A 16316-nucleotide genomic window follows, 5' to 3' on the forward strand; every position below is an offset into this window, starting at 1 on the left:
TTCCAAGTAGAGAAAGAATGTGTATGTCCGGGATGTGTCGAAGGAAAGCTCAAAAGGGGACCGTTCCCCTCAAGCCAAAGCAAGACCTCTGATGTATTACAGTTGGTTCACTCAGACATATCTGAGGCTGGCATTAAGAGGGAGACTAATACACCACATACTCTTGAGCAGAATGGTGTGGCAGGAAGGAAGAACCACACGATGATGGAAGTTGTCTGGGCCATGCTACATGATCAAAGACTTCCAAAGTTTCTATGGGTTGAAACTACAATCACCGTCGTATATGTACAAAATTGATGCCCTCATCAAGCATTGGGTTCCTAAACTCCTGAAGAAATGTTCACCACAGGTCAAAGGGAAGTCGTGATTAGTCATGATGTCACCTTTGACAAAGATATGGCTCTCAGCAAGGTGGACAATCTGCTGACTTTGAGTAGCTCTTAAGAAGCTGACACCAGGGAACCGAAAGAAAAGGATGATGAATCAATGCCTGATGTAGAAGAACCCATGGATCCGATTGATCCTCATTCACATGAGCCTTCCTTTTCCAGGAAGAGGCCTTCATGGCTTAGGGGGATACTTGATGATGCTGAAGGACACGCTGCACCCTGAGGAACCTTCCAAGAAACTTAACAGGTATCAGGGATACCTGACCATCATGAGCACGATCATACAAAATGAACCTTCACCATTCTCAGATGTCATCAAGCATTAACTATGGAAGGATGCTATGACCATAGAATATGAGTCTATTATGGAGAATGATGTCTGGGAAGTAGTTCCCAGACCCTGGACAAGACAATTGTTACTTCAAAATGGCTTTACAAGATAAAGCATGCAGCAAATAGAAGTATGGAAAAGTATAAGGTTCATTTTGTTGCTCGTGGTTTATCCCAGAAGGGAGGTATAGACTATGATATTTGCACCTGTTGCCAGATATACGACCATGCGCTTGATCTTAGCCCATGTGGCTTCACAAGGATGGAACCTACATCAGATGGATGTTAAGACTGAGTTCTTGCATGGTTCTATCAAAGAAGAGGTCTATGTGGAGCAACCTGAAGGATTTGAGATTTATGATTGAAAATCTCATGTATGCAGGTTGAAGAAGGCTCTCTATGGGCTGAAGCAAGCACCCCGAGCATGGTATGAAAGGATCGATAGCTACTTGATGAAGCTGGGATTCACTAGGAGTGAAGCTGATCTTAACTTTTACTTTAAGGTTGAAGATGACAAGCCTCTCATACTGGTGTTGTATGTGGATGACCTATTTCTAATAGGTGCAAACCCTCTCATTCACAAATGTTAGAGGGAGATGGCTTTTGAATTTGAAATGAAGGACCAAGGACTTGAAGTGTGGCAGAAGCCAAGGGAAATTTTCCTATCTCAAGGAAAATATGTGGTAAATATATTGGAAAGATTCGGTATGATGGACTGCAAGCCTGTGACTACCTCGAGGATCTTAACTTTTAGAAGTTATATGGTAGTGATGTCGGACCAGACTTGGGAAATGCCTCTGAGTTTCAAAAACTCATTCGCATTGATGTTCTTGGTGAACCTCCGTCCGAACATATGTTTTGCAGTTAGCATTGTGAGCTCATATTTGGTTGAGCCTCACTGGATTGATGCCAAGAATCTTCTGAGATGTCTTCAGGACACAATCTCTCATGGATTAAGATACACTGCCGGAGATGTGAGACTACTTGGATATACTAATGTTGATTGGGCAGGCAGTGTAGTGGACCGTAAGAGCACTTCCGGGTACTATTTCACCTTGGGATCTTCTTCAATATCCTGGATGAGCAGGAAGCAGAAGTCGATAGCTTTGAGCACCGCCGAAGCAGGATATATTGTTGCTAGCATAACCTTGTGTGAGGCAGTCTGGTTGCGAAAGCTCTTCAGTGAGCTGTTTGGATTTACATTGGATACCACTGTGATTCTCTGTAACAACCAGAGGTGGGATTCGATTATTGAGGAATCCCGTATTCGTTAATTGCTCTAGCAGATAGACATCATCTCGGATATGGTAAGTTGATGAGCAAGGAAACTCCATCACATTAAGATGATGTACAGGTTGATACACCTTGTCAAAGCCCCGAGGAGAACTAATCTGTGATTTTCCAAAACGACTTGGAGTCGGCAAGAAACCTTTGTACAAGGGTCCTGCATGTTGCATACATTGAGCTCTGGGAGCTCTAAGGGCTTGCGGTTCCTACTAGAGCAACATATGACCACAGGGTGACTCACCCTCCCCTGGTGGTGCACACTAGAACAAGATGATTCGCTCTCTTGTGGGACAAGATGATTCGCTCTCTTGTGGAACAGGATGATTCGCTCTCCTGTGTAGCAAGATGATTAGTTCTCCTGTGAGGCCTGGATTGATGTGTTCTCCATGGCAGCCTGGATTGATGTGTTCTCCACGGCGATTGTAGCAGGATTGATGTGTTCTCCTGTGAGGCCTGGATTGATGTGTTCTCCATGGCAATTGTAGCAGGATTGATGTGTTCTCCTGTGAGGCCTAGATTGATGTATTCTCCATGGCAATTGTAGCAGGATTGATGTGTTCTCCTGTGAGGACAGGATTGATTAGTTCTCCTGTCGAGGCATCCTACCCATGCAGTCTGAGACTCATAGGAAGTACCTTTCATCTGATCAATGAGCAGGGAAATGAAGTTAGGGACCATAGTAGTACCGATGGACGCATCGTTGTAACTACCGTACTCCCTACGCTAGGATGACCTCCATTGATCTGGGATCAATGATACTGGTCTGGGACCAGTGGTAGTTGTACCATACTATGACGCTGACTTCGGGTCGGTTGAGACTGGTCTGGGATCAGTGGTACATACTCTGAGACTGACTTTGAGTCAGTGGAGGATGATATTGGTCTGGGACCATTGGAGTTGTATTCACTATGACGCTGACTTTGGGTTGGTTGAGACTGGTCTGGGACCAGTGGTACATACTCTGAGACTGACTTTGAGTCAGTATGATACAAACTCGATCATTTCTTCTTCTTCATAATTCGGACAAAAGCAGAGCAGAACAGAACAATGCAAGAGCAGAGCAGAACAGAGCAAAACAGTACAGATCAGTTCAGGCAGAACAAGACAAAGCAGAACAGGCAGAATAGAGCAGAGCAGGGCAAGGGTCAGGCTGTACAGGGCAGTGCATTTGATGGATGAATAGTAACGACCTATAGACAAATTGCAGATGAAGTTCTCCATTGTTGAGAGGGAGTGTTAAAATTGGCAACCAGGGCAAAACTTTATGTGGGTCATCTTATTCATGGCTGATAATATTTTTATTAGATTCCTCTCGTCAAGAGGTGTAGGATTGATATAAATATCATCCAATTCCGATAAGTATTCATGGAGATATGAATTTATTTTGATTATGGAATTATTATCAAGCCGACCTACAACTCATGTAGGCTCAGAAGCCCAACAGTCGCATCTATTCACCCACCAACGTTGTGTATAAATATAAGAGGACTTTTCCTCATTTAGACTCACTCATCTCATCACATCTCTCTCTCTCTCTACTGCGCAGATATGAGTCTCTTCTCTACTGCGTTGAAATGGGTCTCTCTCTCTCACACATGTGAAGCCGGAAGCTGTTGAATTTAAAGCTGCAACTGCAGAAGTAAAGATTGACTTGCGTGGCCTAGAAGATCTCCTCTTTGGAACTGCGCTGTAGGTTCATCTGAACCTCCTTTGAAAGCCGCAACTTTTGGTGGTGGAATGAACTCAATCCGACGAACGATTTGCAAGATATCGACTGCCCTAGTTTGAAGCTGGAAACTGCTGAAACTGAAGCTGCAACTGCAGAAGTAAAGATTGACTTGCGTGGCCTAGAAGATCTCCTCATCTGAACTGCGCTGTAGGTTCATCTGAACCTCCTCTGGAAGCCGAAACTTTTGGTGGTGGAATGAAGTCAATCCGACGGTCGGTTTGTGAGATATCGACTGCCCTAGTTTGATAATGAAGCCGCTAATGCTGAGGCTGCTGATCTAGGGTTTGCTACTGCTGATATGAATCAGATTTATTGTACTATTTCTCTCTACTGAATTATTGAAGATAAAAGAAGATTTGATCAAAGGGTTTCCCCACACATTGTGGGGTTTGTCCCTGGCTAGCCGCCACATCTTGTGTCTCTTGTGTTGGCTTGTTTTCTGTCGATCGTTTAATGTTCTATCTGCACTTTACTTTATGTACATGTGATTGCTAATCGGTGGAATATAATAAGAAAAAGAAGTAAATTGTTATAAGCATAGAACATACCATAACTTAACAAGGAGCAAAATTTGCAGTATACTCTTCTCATGGATCATTACCCTTGCTACAAGGTGTTGAAATAGGTAACTAGGTTTGGTCTTCATAAATATGAAATGTACTCTTAATTCATATATATTGCAAAAGAAAGAAAAATTATTATTATCATTTTACCTTCATCATGGAATCGTAGTGACACTCCTCTCTTGATTCCAAAAATCTCAATTGGCCTACCTTCATCATCTAAACAAATCACCTTTTTCTTGAAACAGCCTACCAAAGCTCAATGAGCTTCTAGCCAGTCCATTCCAATAATTACATCATACGTCCCCAATGTTATGACGTATGCCTTCAACTTAGTCATACACACCCCGAGGTTTACCTGACATTGGTCAACACTAGGTCCTACTGCTTGTTTTATCCCAGAAGCCATCTCAACTTGCTTAAAGTCATCGTGCTCATAGGCTGCCAACCCACATTTTTCTAATGCAACTAGTGAAATGAAACTATCTGTAGCACCTGAATCAAACAAAATTTTAACTTTTACTTTGTTTATCATACCTAAGGTTTCTACCATGGCAGACTGGTGTTCAACTTGTTGGTTATCAACTGCTGCATAGATTCGATGGTGGCTACTTGCTCCCCCCATTGGTGCTTTTCCTTCTCTATGGTTGTTACCAGTTTGTAACTCAAGGCAGTCATGTTGGTAATGAGGTCCCCCACATCCCCAACAAGTGATGCATGGTAGACCTTGAACCGAATGTTGTGGAGTTCTTTGGAAAGAGTTCCTTCCCTTGGGACCCCTGCCCCTACTTGTTGCTCCTCGCGTATGACCTTGATTTGCACGCGCCCTTGAAGCTGCGGGTGAAGTTGCACTAGTAACCATTGAAATCCCCACTGTCGGTGCTCTAGGTACAACCCTGTTTCCATATGGCGGTGGCCTCAAACTTCCTCCCCTGGAGAAGGTGCGAGGGGCCTTCCCCATAAACCTTGGTTGTTGTGGAAAAATGGTTTTGTTTCCACCCTTTAAGTCTAAGTGTTCTTCAACATAACGAGCATGTTCCACAGCTTCTGCAACTGAGGATGGTTTCCACATCCGCACCATTGCCCTAATCTTAGGGTTCAATCCATAAATTAAACGATTCGCTTGGCGCTGGTTCATATCCATGTAGGAGACATACTTGACCAATTCCATCAATCTAATCTCATATTATTCTACCGTACGATTTCCCTGTACCAAGGCATGGAAGGCTCCTACTTGTTGTTCTTCATAATATGCTGGTAGGTACTTTTTCCTGAATCTCTCCTCAAATAACTCCCAAGTAACTATGTCCGGAGTGAGGTGTAGTTGACGCTCTAAGTTACCCCACCAATTCAGAGCACTATCTCTGAGTTGGAATATTGTTATTTTAGCTTTTGAATTGGAATTATAATCCCTTAGTGCGAAGCACCTTCTCATTCCTTCTAACCAGTCTTTTGCACGTTCGCTGGCACGACCTCCAACAAACTCTGGGAGCTTAATTTTTTGGAGCTCCCTAGTAATGTCTTCGCTCGGAGGTACTCTATCAGAGTCTCTTGATCCCTCGAGATTTCCTAACCCTGATGGAGGGTGCTCAACTTCCACTTCAATTGTTTGGCGCCCTTTTAAGGTCTCATTAATTTCTTCTAGGGAACGCAAGATGTGAGTCAACTCCAGTGAAGGTAATGGGTTATTTGTAGGAGTTCCTTGTGATGACTCTCATTGACCTTGATTTCTTCGCGTCCTCACCATTTTGAATTGTTCAATATCTGTATGTTACGTAAGACTTATTAGCGCAACTTAGGGCCTAGTCAATTCTTACTCGGCTCACACATGTTTTGCATAATGATAGGTGCAAGTTTTCCTTTTGTTATGCTTGTAAACGACTATTTCTAATATTGAGAAGATAACCGTGGGTCTACCAAATCCTCCCCCTATTGCTATCTAAGCAAGTGCTACCACACACTGCTAGTCACCCTCAAATATCTTTATATATCCCTAAACAACCATCCTAAATCCATCTTATATATTTTGAGCGTTCACATAAACATTGGCTTACCATTTTCAATCACATTATTATAACTAGGTGTCCTCTATAAATTCCATCAACAATGTTAGATTAGTTTTCAAAGTGGATGCCTAGCTGTCTCAATCAACTCAATATTGACATTTTTGTTAGATGTATACATCTAATTGATGTATATAGAATGGCTAGTGCTACATGCTTTAAGATAATAATATTGTATATTGTATGTGATTCTAACATACAAATCTATTGTTGTTCACATTTGACAACTTTAATGTGTTGTCATCTACTAAGAGAAAAGAGAAATATGTTTTGTGCAATGCAATGGACTCCATATTATATGAGTATATTTTAGAGTATGAATGAGACCAATTACCAAATTCCTCTAGATACAAAGAGGAAAACATTAACATCCCAAAATCAAACTCCATTACCATGTCAATGCCATTGCATTCTGTATTGTTTATCCTCAACTCTAACTAATTGAAACTCAGAAAATGTATAATTTATAATGAACCTAACGCTTGGAGGAAGCCATGGGCATCTTTCATGAACAAGGACTCCTATTGGATCCAAATGCGTATGACAAGGTTCTAAAGAGATGCATTTTATTGAATAATTTGTCAAGCAATGATGTGTACATACTCTAATATCTTCTGTATTCAAATCTGTAACCGAAAACACATATTCTTAACTATTACGCCTAGAAAAATCAAAATAATTTTGAGTTTAAATATTATAAATTATAAATTATAAAAACTTAGACATATATTTTTATGAATTATATATTAAAATAGTTATATAAATGAAATCCCTTATCCCAAAAAACAAAAAAAACAAAAAAAATATATATATATATATACCAATTTAACACATCCCTCACATTGTAATGGTTATATGGATGATATTGTTGAAATTTGGTACCGAAGGACAGGTGGTTCCCTAAGGCTTTGATCTTTGGCCTAGGCAAAAGTGTCCAAAAGAATTTAATTTTTCTCCTAAAGTGACTATAATTTTTATAAAGTCAAATCTAATTTAAAAGTGACTTTAAGTGATAAAGTTACTAAAGTCTAATTTTAAAATGACTTTATTAAAGTCAATGAAAAATTAGAAAGGAAAAGTGACTTTGGAAATAAATGATTAAGTGGGTCTTTATTAAAGTGGAGTGAATTAAAAAATAGAAAGTGAGATTTAAATGAGCATTTAATCTCAGCCCTAGATCTCAATCTATTTCAGCCATTGGATTTAGGGATCACCCAAAAGTCACTTAGGGTTAGATTAAAGGAGGAAAAGGTCATTCATTCTTTCATGAGCAGATTGGGAGAAGGAGAGCAAGAGAGCAAAGGAGATTTCTGGACAGGGAGGAGAAGGAGGCAACAACTTGGCACACATTCCAAGGCAGCATTCCAACAAGTCCGTACAACTGAGTTAGCATACAGTGAATTGCAGATTTTTGGGCACGATTTTCAAGGAGGCCGTACAGCAGTTTGCACAGAAATCGAGTAGCAGAAATCTGAGTTTGCTGGCACGGTTTTCAAGGAGGTCGTACAACAGATTTTCAAGGAGGCTATACAACCGTTTTCAGCACAGAAATTGAGGAAATTGTACAGCAGAATTTCTGGCAGTTTGCACGATTTTCTAGGCAGGCCATACAGCAGAATTTAAGGCTGAAAATTGGCACAGAAATCGAGGACGTACAGCATTTTTACTGTTCAGATTTTGCTGTTTGCAAGTTTTTCCAGTTGGCTGTGAGGCACGGAAAACGAGATAAGTTGTAAAATTTGCTCGCTGATTTTTTGCTGAATATTTCTCACTGTAAAAAGCATTTTCAGAAATAAGAAAGAGCTCTCGAACTGGTTTTCTCCAAGAGTTGTAGGGGGTTTTTCCAGGGTCACCTTGACCAAAAATCACTATGTTTAAATGAGTTAAATGGCTGTTTGTATGTGCTAATTTTTTTTATTTCTGCATTTTCCAGCATTCTGTAAAATTTCCAGAATTTGTTTTCAGCAAAATTTATTTTTCAGTTGTTGAATGTATGGATATGGGAAAGGGCATTTAACTATTTTGGAGAAATAAGGTGAAACTGAAAACCGGGGTTGGAAATAAGGAATTTTTATATGGTATCAGAGCTTGAGTGCTGAAGTGCAGAGTTGGACAGCAAGGAGGAAAATTACAGCCTACTGATTTTTCACTCAGAAAATTCCAGCAAGCTGATTTTTCACAAACAGCAGCTTTATCTTTACTAAAGCAGTGCTATTTTTCAGTTTTAGCACAGCAGGATGTCATTGGGATTGAGGGTGGAGGATAGGCGAGATGGGAATACAAATTACGGCGTTTGGAAGGAAATAATGCAGAGTATCTTTGAGGAGGCAGAAGTCTGGGACATCATGGTGCATACCACACAGAACCATGTTGTTGTGCCTACTGATGCTACTCAGTTGGCTGAGTATAATAAAAGGAACAACAAGGGTAAGAGACTGATTCTAGACGGAGTCAAAGACCATTGCATTCCTCATGTGAGAGGAAAGAAAAATGCCCATGAGATGTGGACAGCATTGTCCAATCTCTACCAGAGTACCAATGAGAACCGGAAAATGGTCCTGAAGGAGAAGCTGAAGACTATTAAGATGGCTAATGATAGTGCAGCTGGATATCTCACAAAGATTACTAATGTGAGAGATGAGTTGGCAGCAGTTGGAGAGGACATTCCACCCACTGAGTTGGTGCAGATTGCAGTGAATGGCCTCCCCCGTTCATGGATGAACTTTGTTGATGGGGTTTGTGCACGTGAAACCCTTCCCACATGGGAGAGGTTTTGGGATGATTGCATTCAGACAAAGATCAGGAAATGTCAGCTTGGGGCAGCCAAGCCAGTTGAGCAGGATGAGGATGTAGCACTGTCGGCAGGAGGCAAGAAAGACAAAGGGAAGAAGCAGGCTTCCACACGCAATGGTGGGGGCAAAGGCAAAGGTAAAGGTAAACAGGGTAACACACAGAAGGACTATTCCAAGGTGAAGTGTTGGAATTGTCAAAAGATGGGACACTATGCAGTTGTGTGTCCAGAGAAGAAGAAGAAGAAGGGGAAGAACCAGAGCGTGGTAGCTTCGGCAGAGGTTGAGGACTTTGCAGTTCGTTTTGACCAAGAGTTTGGGTTCACTACGTATGAGTCCTCTAATGCAGGATCACCTGCCACACAGGTTCAAAGGGAGCATGCTTTTCCCTCGATTAGCGGAGCATCTTCGGGTATCTGGTATGTCGACAGTGGTGCTTCACGTCACATGACAGGAGTCCGTGAGTACTTCTCAGAGCTTTCAGAGAGTGGCACTAATATAGAGGTAGTACTCGGTGATGACAGAGTTGTTAGAGCAGTCGGGGTGGGGACACTGACATTTCAGAGGGAGTCCAAACCTCCCTTGAAGGTGACAGATGTTCCTTATGTGCCAAGGATGAGGAAGAACCTCATATCTGTCTCAGCTTTGGAGTACAGAGGATATGAGGTACTGTTTAGAGGAGGACAGGTGTTGATGTATCCCAGGGGCACTCCAGTTGATTCAACTAGAGTGATAGGTGTACGCCATGCAAAGGTGTACAAGTTTGCATTCCAGTCCCTTTTGGCATTGAGCAGTAGTACCAACAGCAGAGCTAGCAGTTCTGAGCTGTGTGAGATTTGGCACTGCAGGATGGGGCATATGTATCATGGAGCCTTGAGGACCTTACAGGAGATCACTACAGGTGTGTCGGATTTCAGTACTGATCACTTTGATACTTGCAGAGGATGTGCGATGGGCAAGTTTGCCAAATCACCTTTTCCCAACAGTGACAACAGAGCGACTGGGATACTTGATTTGATTCATTCCGATGTGAGCGGTCGGATGTCTCATGTTTCCTTGAGTGGATATGAGTACTATGTTTTATTCATTGATGATCACTCCAGGAGGACCTGGATTTATTTCTTGAAGACCAAGAGTGAGGTCTTCAAGCGGTTTCAGGAGTTTAGAGCTCTTGTGGAGACACAGACAGATCAGAAGATCAGGTCCCTGAGGTCGGACAATGGAGGAGAGTGCACCCTTGGAGAGTTTGTTGACTATTGTGCGGAGGCAGGCATTAGGAGAGAGTTCACTGTTCCTTACAACCCCCAGCAAAACGGGGTTGCAGAGAGGAAGAACAGATCCATCGTAGGGTCTGCCAAAGCCATGTTACATGATCAGGGGTTGCCATTGTTCTTGTGGGCAGAGGCCTGCAACACAGCTGTTTATTTGCAGAACAGGAGTCCGCATCGTGCCTTGGGGCACATGACTCCGGAGGAGGTTTTTTCTGGGAAGAAGCCTGATATTGGTCATCTTCGTATCTTTGGATGCATTACATACTCTTACATACCCAAGAAGAAGAGGACCAAACTAGAGCCCACCGCAGAGAAGGGTATCTTTGTGGGCTACAGTGAGACCTCAAAGGCCTTTCGGATTTACATTCCTGCACAGAGGAAAGTTGTTGTCAGACGGGATGTGAAGTTCGAGGAGGACAGGGCCTTTAGGAGATCACGGGAGTTAGAGTATCTGGATTAGCCAGACCCTCAACAACAGTTGAGTCAGTCGCAGGGATCCAGTGGGCAGGGATCAGGAGGATCCGGAGGTACATCTATGAAGATGTCAGGTTCGTCAGTGAGCAGTGGCTCGCCGACCCAGAGGGGTGGTGCTCCAGGCAGCATGCATAGCAGTTCACTAGGGAGTCCACTGATGGACAGTTCACACGGTACCTCAGCTTCTACAGGTTCAGGTGCAGGCAAGAGGACAGCAGAAAGACAGTCAGGAGTTCAAGCTCCTGATGATGATGAGGAGGAGGAGTTTCATTCTCCAACGGGAGAAGTGCGCTCAGGGAGGAGGAAGCCCAAGTGGCTTCAAGACACCTTAAGAGATGCCACATCTATTGCTGAGCCTAAGAGGCCGGCAGAGAGAGTAGACCACATGAGAGGTTTTGTAGCTATATGGCAATGGCTACCAGCATCCTTGACTCTGAGCCTTCTAGCTATGAGGAGGCAGCTAGCCAGCAGGTCTGGAGAGAGGCCATGCAGGAGGAGTATTCTTCTATCATGAAGAATGATGTTTGGGAGGTGGTGCCAAGGCCTGAGGGCAGATCCGTGGTTACTTCCAGATGGCTTTACAAGGTAAAGCATGCTACAGATGGCAGCGTTGAGAAATTCAAAGTGAGGTTTGTGGCTAGAGGGTTCTCCCAGGTAGAAGGAGTTGATTATGAGGAGACATTCGCTCCCGTGGCTCGATATACTTCGATCCGCTCCATTATATCGATAGCAGCAGAGATGGGTTGGAAGATCCACCAGATGGATGTGAAGACTGCATTTCTCAATGGCTTCATACAGGAGGAGGTGTAAATTGAGCAACGATAGGGCTTTGAGGTGCATGGGAAGGAGTCCCATGTGTGCAAACTGAAGAAGGCCCTTTATGGCTTGAAGCAAGCTCCCAAAGCTTGGTACTCCAGGATAGATACATACTTGCAGGGGATGGGTTTCACAAAGAGTGAGGCAGATCCGAACCTTTACTTTATTGTGATTGGTGAGGAGCCTCTCATTCTGGTGTTGTATGTGGATGACTTGGTCATTACAAGTGCAGAGAGACTCATAGAGCACTACAAGAGAGATCTTGCAGCGGAGTTTGAGATGAAGGACATTGGCTTGATGCATTACTTTTTGGGTTTGGAGGTGTGGCAGGAGGAGGGGCATTTCTTCCTGGGGCAGGGGAAGTATATTGTGGACATCATTGGCAGATTCCACATGGAGGATTGTCAACCCATGTCGACACCGATGATCACCAACTGGAAGAAGCTTCATGCTTCGAATTCCGAGTTGGTGGATCCCACATTGTACAGGCAGCTGATTGGTTCCTTGATGTATTTGGTCAACACTAGACCAAATATTTGTTTTGCAGTCAACACGATGAGTCAGTTTATGTGTGAGCCTAGGAAGGTTCACTGGGTGGCTGCAAAACACATTTTGCAGTACTTGCAGGGGACAGTGGATTATGGTCTGGACTACAGGCAGGGGGATGGAGTGAGATTGGCAGGTTATACTGATTCTGATTGGGCAGGTTGTGCTTCTGATAGGAAGAGCACTTCAGGGTGCTGTTTTGGGTTGGGTTCAGCAGTAGTGTCATGGTTCAGCCGTAAGCAGCAGTCAGTAGCATTGAGTTCAGCGGAAGCAGAGTATATGGCAGCGAGTCTAGCTAGTTGTGAGGCCATCTGGCTTTGCAAGATGTTGTTTGGCTTATTTGGTCAGCCGTTGAGACCTTCAGTGATTTACTGTGGTAATCAGAGTTGCATTAAACTCACGAAGAATCCAGTATTTCATGACAGGTCAAAGCATATCGGAATCAAATATCATTTCATCAGAGACTGTGTTCAGAAGGGCGCCGTGAAGCTTGAGTGTATTCCCACTGATGAGCAGGTTGCAGATATTCTTACCAAAGCCTTACCACGGAGCAAGCATGACTACTTCAGAGACAAGATGGGTGTGATGAGCAACACCTTCCTCGGTAAGAGGGAGTGTTGAAATTTGGTACCAGAGGACAGGTGGTTCCCTAAGGCTTTGATCTTTGGCCTAGGCAAAAGTGTCCAAAAGAATTTAATTTTTCTCCTAAAATAACTTTATAATTTTTATAAGGTCAAATCTAATTTAAAAGTGACTTTAAGTGATAAAGTTACTAAAGTCTAATTTTAAAATGACTTTATTAAAGTCAATGAAAAATTAGAAAGGAAAAGTGACTTTGGAAATAAATGACTAAGTGGGTCTTTATTAAAGTGGGGTGAATTAAAAAATAGAAAGTGAGATTTAAATGAGCATTTAATCTCAGCCCTAGATCTCAATCTATTTTAGCCATTGGATTTAGGGATCACCCAAAAGTCACTTAGAGTTAGATTAAAGGAGGAAAAGGTCATTCATTCTTTCATGAGCAGATTGGGAGAAGGAGAGCAAGAGAGAAAGGGAGATTTCTGGATAGGGAGGAGAAAGAGGCAGCAACTTGGCACACATTCCAAGGCAGCATTCCAGCAAGTCCATACAGCTAAGTTAGCATATAGTGAAAGGCAGATTTTTTGGCATGATTTTCAAGGAGGCCGTACAGCAGTTTGCATAGAAATCGAGCAGAAATTTGAGTTTGCTGGCACGATTTTCAAGGAGGCCGTATAGCAGATTTTCAAGGAGGCCGTACAACAGTTTTCGGCACAAAAATAGAGGAAATCGTACAGCAGAATTTCTGGCAGCTTGCACAATTTTCTAAGCAGGCCGTACAGCAGAATTTAAGGCTGAAAATTGGCACAGAAATCAAGGAGGATGTGCAGAATTTATTGCTGTTCAGATTTTGTTGTTTGCAAGTTTTTCCAGTTGGCTGTGAGGCACGAAAAACGAGATAAGTTGTAAAATTTGCTTGCCGATTTTTTGTTGAATATTTCTCACTGTAAAAAGCATTTTCAAAAATAAGAAAGAGCTCTCGAACTAGTTTTCCCCAAGAGTTGTAAGGGGGTTTTTCCAGGGTCACCTTGACCAAAAATCACTGCGTTTAAATGAGTTAAATCGTTGTTTGTATGTGTTGATTTTTTTTATTTCTGCATTTTCCAGCATTCTGTAAAATTTCCAGAATGTGTTTTCAGCAAAATTTATTTTTCAGTTGTTGGATGTATGGATATGGGAAAGGGCATTTAACTATTTTGGAGAAATAAGGTGAAATTGAAAACCAGGGTGGGAAATAAGAAATTTTTACAGATATCTCTTGTCCCAATTTTAAGGGGTCTCACATGGATTTAACATATCTCTCACTTTGTATAATAATTATGTCTTTCCTCTATTAAAATCAAAATTTCTATTTCTTTTTTAAAACGCTGACACTTTTAAAAGTTAAAAAAAATTATAAAAATTACAAAAATATTAATATGTGCAAAATTGGGATTTTTTTTATTTTTTTTAACTACATATATAGCATATGTGTCATTATGGTAAAATGTGTCTGCCTATTCCAATTTGAAAAAGAAAATACGGGAAAAGACAGAATGGGAATCCGTCCTTGGAAGCAACAATATGCAATGGGTATTTTAATAATGATGGTCGTTGGGTTTGTTAAAATATTGAGATGGTTCCAGGAAGTCGACCTCATTTGCTTGAGGGTATGGGTATTGAATGGTAGAGGTCCCTGGAGACTATAAATTGCCAAAATCAGATGGGAACGGTTCATCTTCTTTCAGGATTTGACAAATCTTTTTTATTTTATTTTTCTATTGTTCGTTTGAATCCATGGGAACTCGATTGCTAATTTCAGTTGGAAGGCCCTGTTGCAGATTCAGAACGAGGTTTCCCGAATGATGTGCCAATTTTAATTGAAAATTTGGACCATTGCTCAATTGGAGGACTATAGTGGGAAATAAAATCCTCAATGGCATCCTTAGGTCGTTGGTTCGAATCCAGCAAGTCGGAGATTTAATCTTTGATAACCATCATTCGCTGGTTAGAATGTAGCGGGTCAGGGTTCACATTTTAAATTAGATGTAATGGTAATGTAATATCAGGGCTGCTAACCTGGGGGAATGGGATGAATGGAATAGGAGACCAATTTAATTGAAAAAAAAAAATAATCAATTCTAGCCTATTATATTATATACCGGCTGCATTGAAAAAGAGAACTTGGTCGTGGAGACCTGATAGAAGTAGCTCCATTTCTTAGCTCAGATCCAGGGATTCGGTTGAATTCAGCGTATCAGAAAAGACGAAGCGAGTTTTTGGAGTCAAGAAGGACAAGGATCCTCCTACATCTGTTCAAGATGCTGCTGAAAGGATCAATAAAAGAGGTGACACAGTTGATGAAAGGTTAAGAAACTTGATATTGAACTTGCTAGATACAAAGAATAGATAAAGAAGACCAGGCCAAGTCCTACTCAAGAGGTTATCAAAGCTTGGGCTATGAGGATACTCGAGCAAAAGAGGATGTTGTTGTGCAGAGTGCACTTGCTGATATGTATGCCAAATCTGGTAGTATGGAAGATGCTTGCCAAGTGTTTGAGAAAATGCGTCAACAGAATGAGGTCTCCTGGAACTCGATTATTACAGGTTTTGCACAACATGGACGAGGAAAGGATGTTCTCCGACTGTTTGAACAAACGTTGCAGGCAGGCACTAAACCAAATGAAATTAGCTTTGTAGGTGTTCTGTCTGCGTGCAGCCATGCTGGCATGGTCAATGAAGGTCTTGGCTACTTTAATTTGATGATTCAAAATTATGGTATAGTTCCCAATGTTTCACATTATACCTGCATGGTCGATCTTCTTGGGAGAGCTGGATATTTGGATGAGGCAGCAAACTTTATTAATGGAATGCCAGTTAAACCTGATGCTACTATCTAGAGTGCCTTGCTTGGTGCGTGTCGAATCCATAGCAATACAGAGCTAGCAAAATGCATAGGAGAACAACTTCTTGATATGAAAGTCCAGATATCAGGAATTTATGTCTTGCTATCAAACATCTATGCTACTGCAGGTCGATGGGATGATGCAGCCAATGTGAGAAAACTGATGAAAGACAGGGGCGTGATGAAGCAACCTGGTTATAGCTGGATTGAGGTTAAGAAAAGGATGCATGCATTTGTTGCAGGTGAAACTTCACATCCACAACTGGAGGAGATTCATGAATTTTTGGAAAGCTTGTATAGGAAAATGAAGGCAGCAGGGTATGTTCCAAATAAGAGCTTTGTTCTACAGGATGTGGAGGATGACAAGAAGGAACTTTCTCTCTCTCACCACAGTGAGAAGTTGGCCTTTGCTTTTGGGATCATCAACACAAACCCTGGAACAATTATACGACTCGCTAAGAACCTTAGAGTGTGTGGAGATTGTCATACTGTAATCAAGTTCATATCTCTGATTTTTACATGCAAAATTGTTGTAAGGGATGCCAACCGTTTTCTTTTCAAGGATGGTCAGTGCTCTTGTGGAGATTACTGGTGAT

General features: G+C 42.0%; 1 pseudogene; it reads left to right on the plus strand.

Annotated features, from left to right (window-relative positions):
* LOC149254107 (pentatricopeptide repeat-containing protein At3g26782, mitochondrial pseudogene) overlaps positions 1-16315 on the plus strand; it is a 44525-nt pseudogene extending 28210 nt beyond the window's left edge.
* Position 16316: the final 1 nt, after the last annotated feature.

Source organism: Pinus tabuliformis, chromosome 7, assembly GCF_031772625.1.
Source record: "Pinus tabuliformis cultivar Carrire ecotype Pingquan chromosome 7, CPIR1, whole genome shotgun sequence".
In the NCBI taxonomy this organism is placed as follows: Eukaryota; Viridiplantae; Streptophyta; class Pinopsida; order Pinales; family Pinaceae; genus Pinus; species Pinus tabuliformis.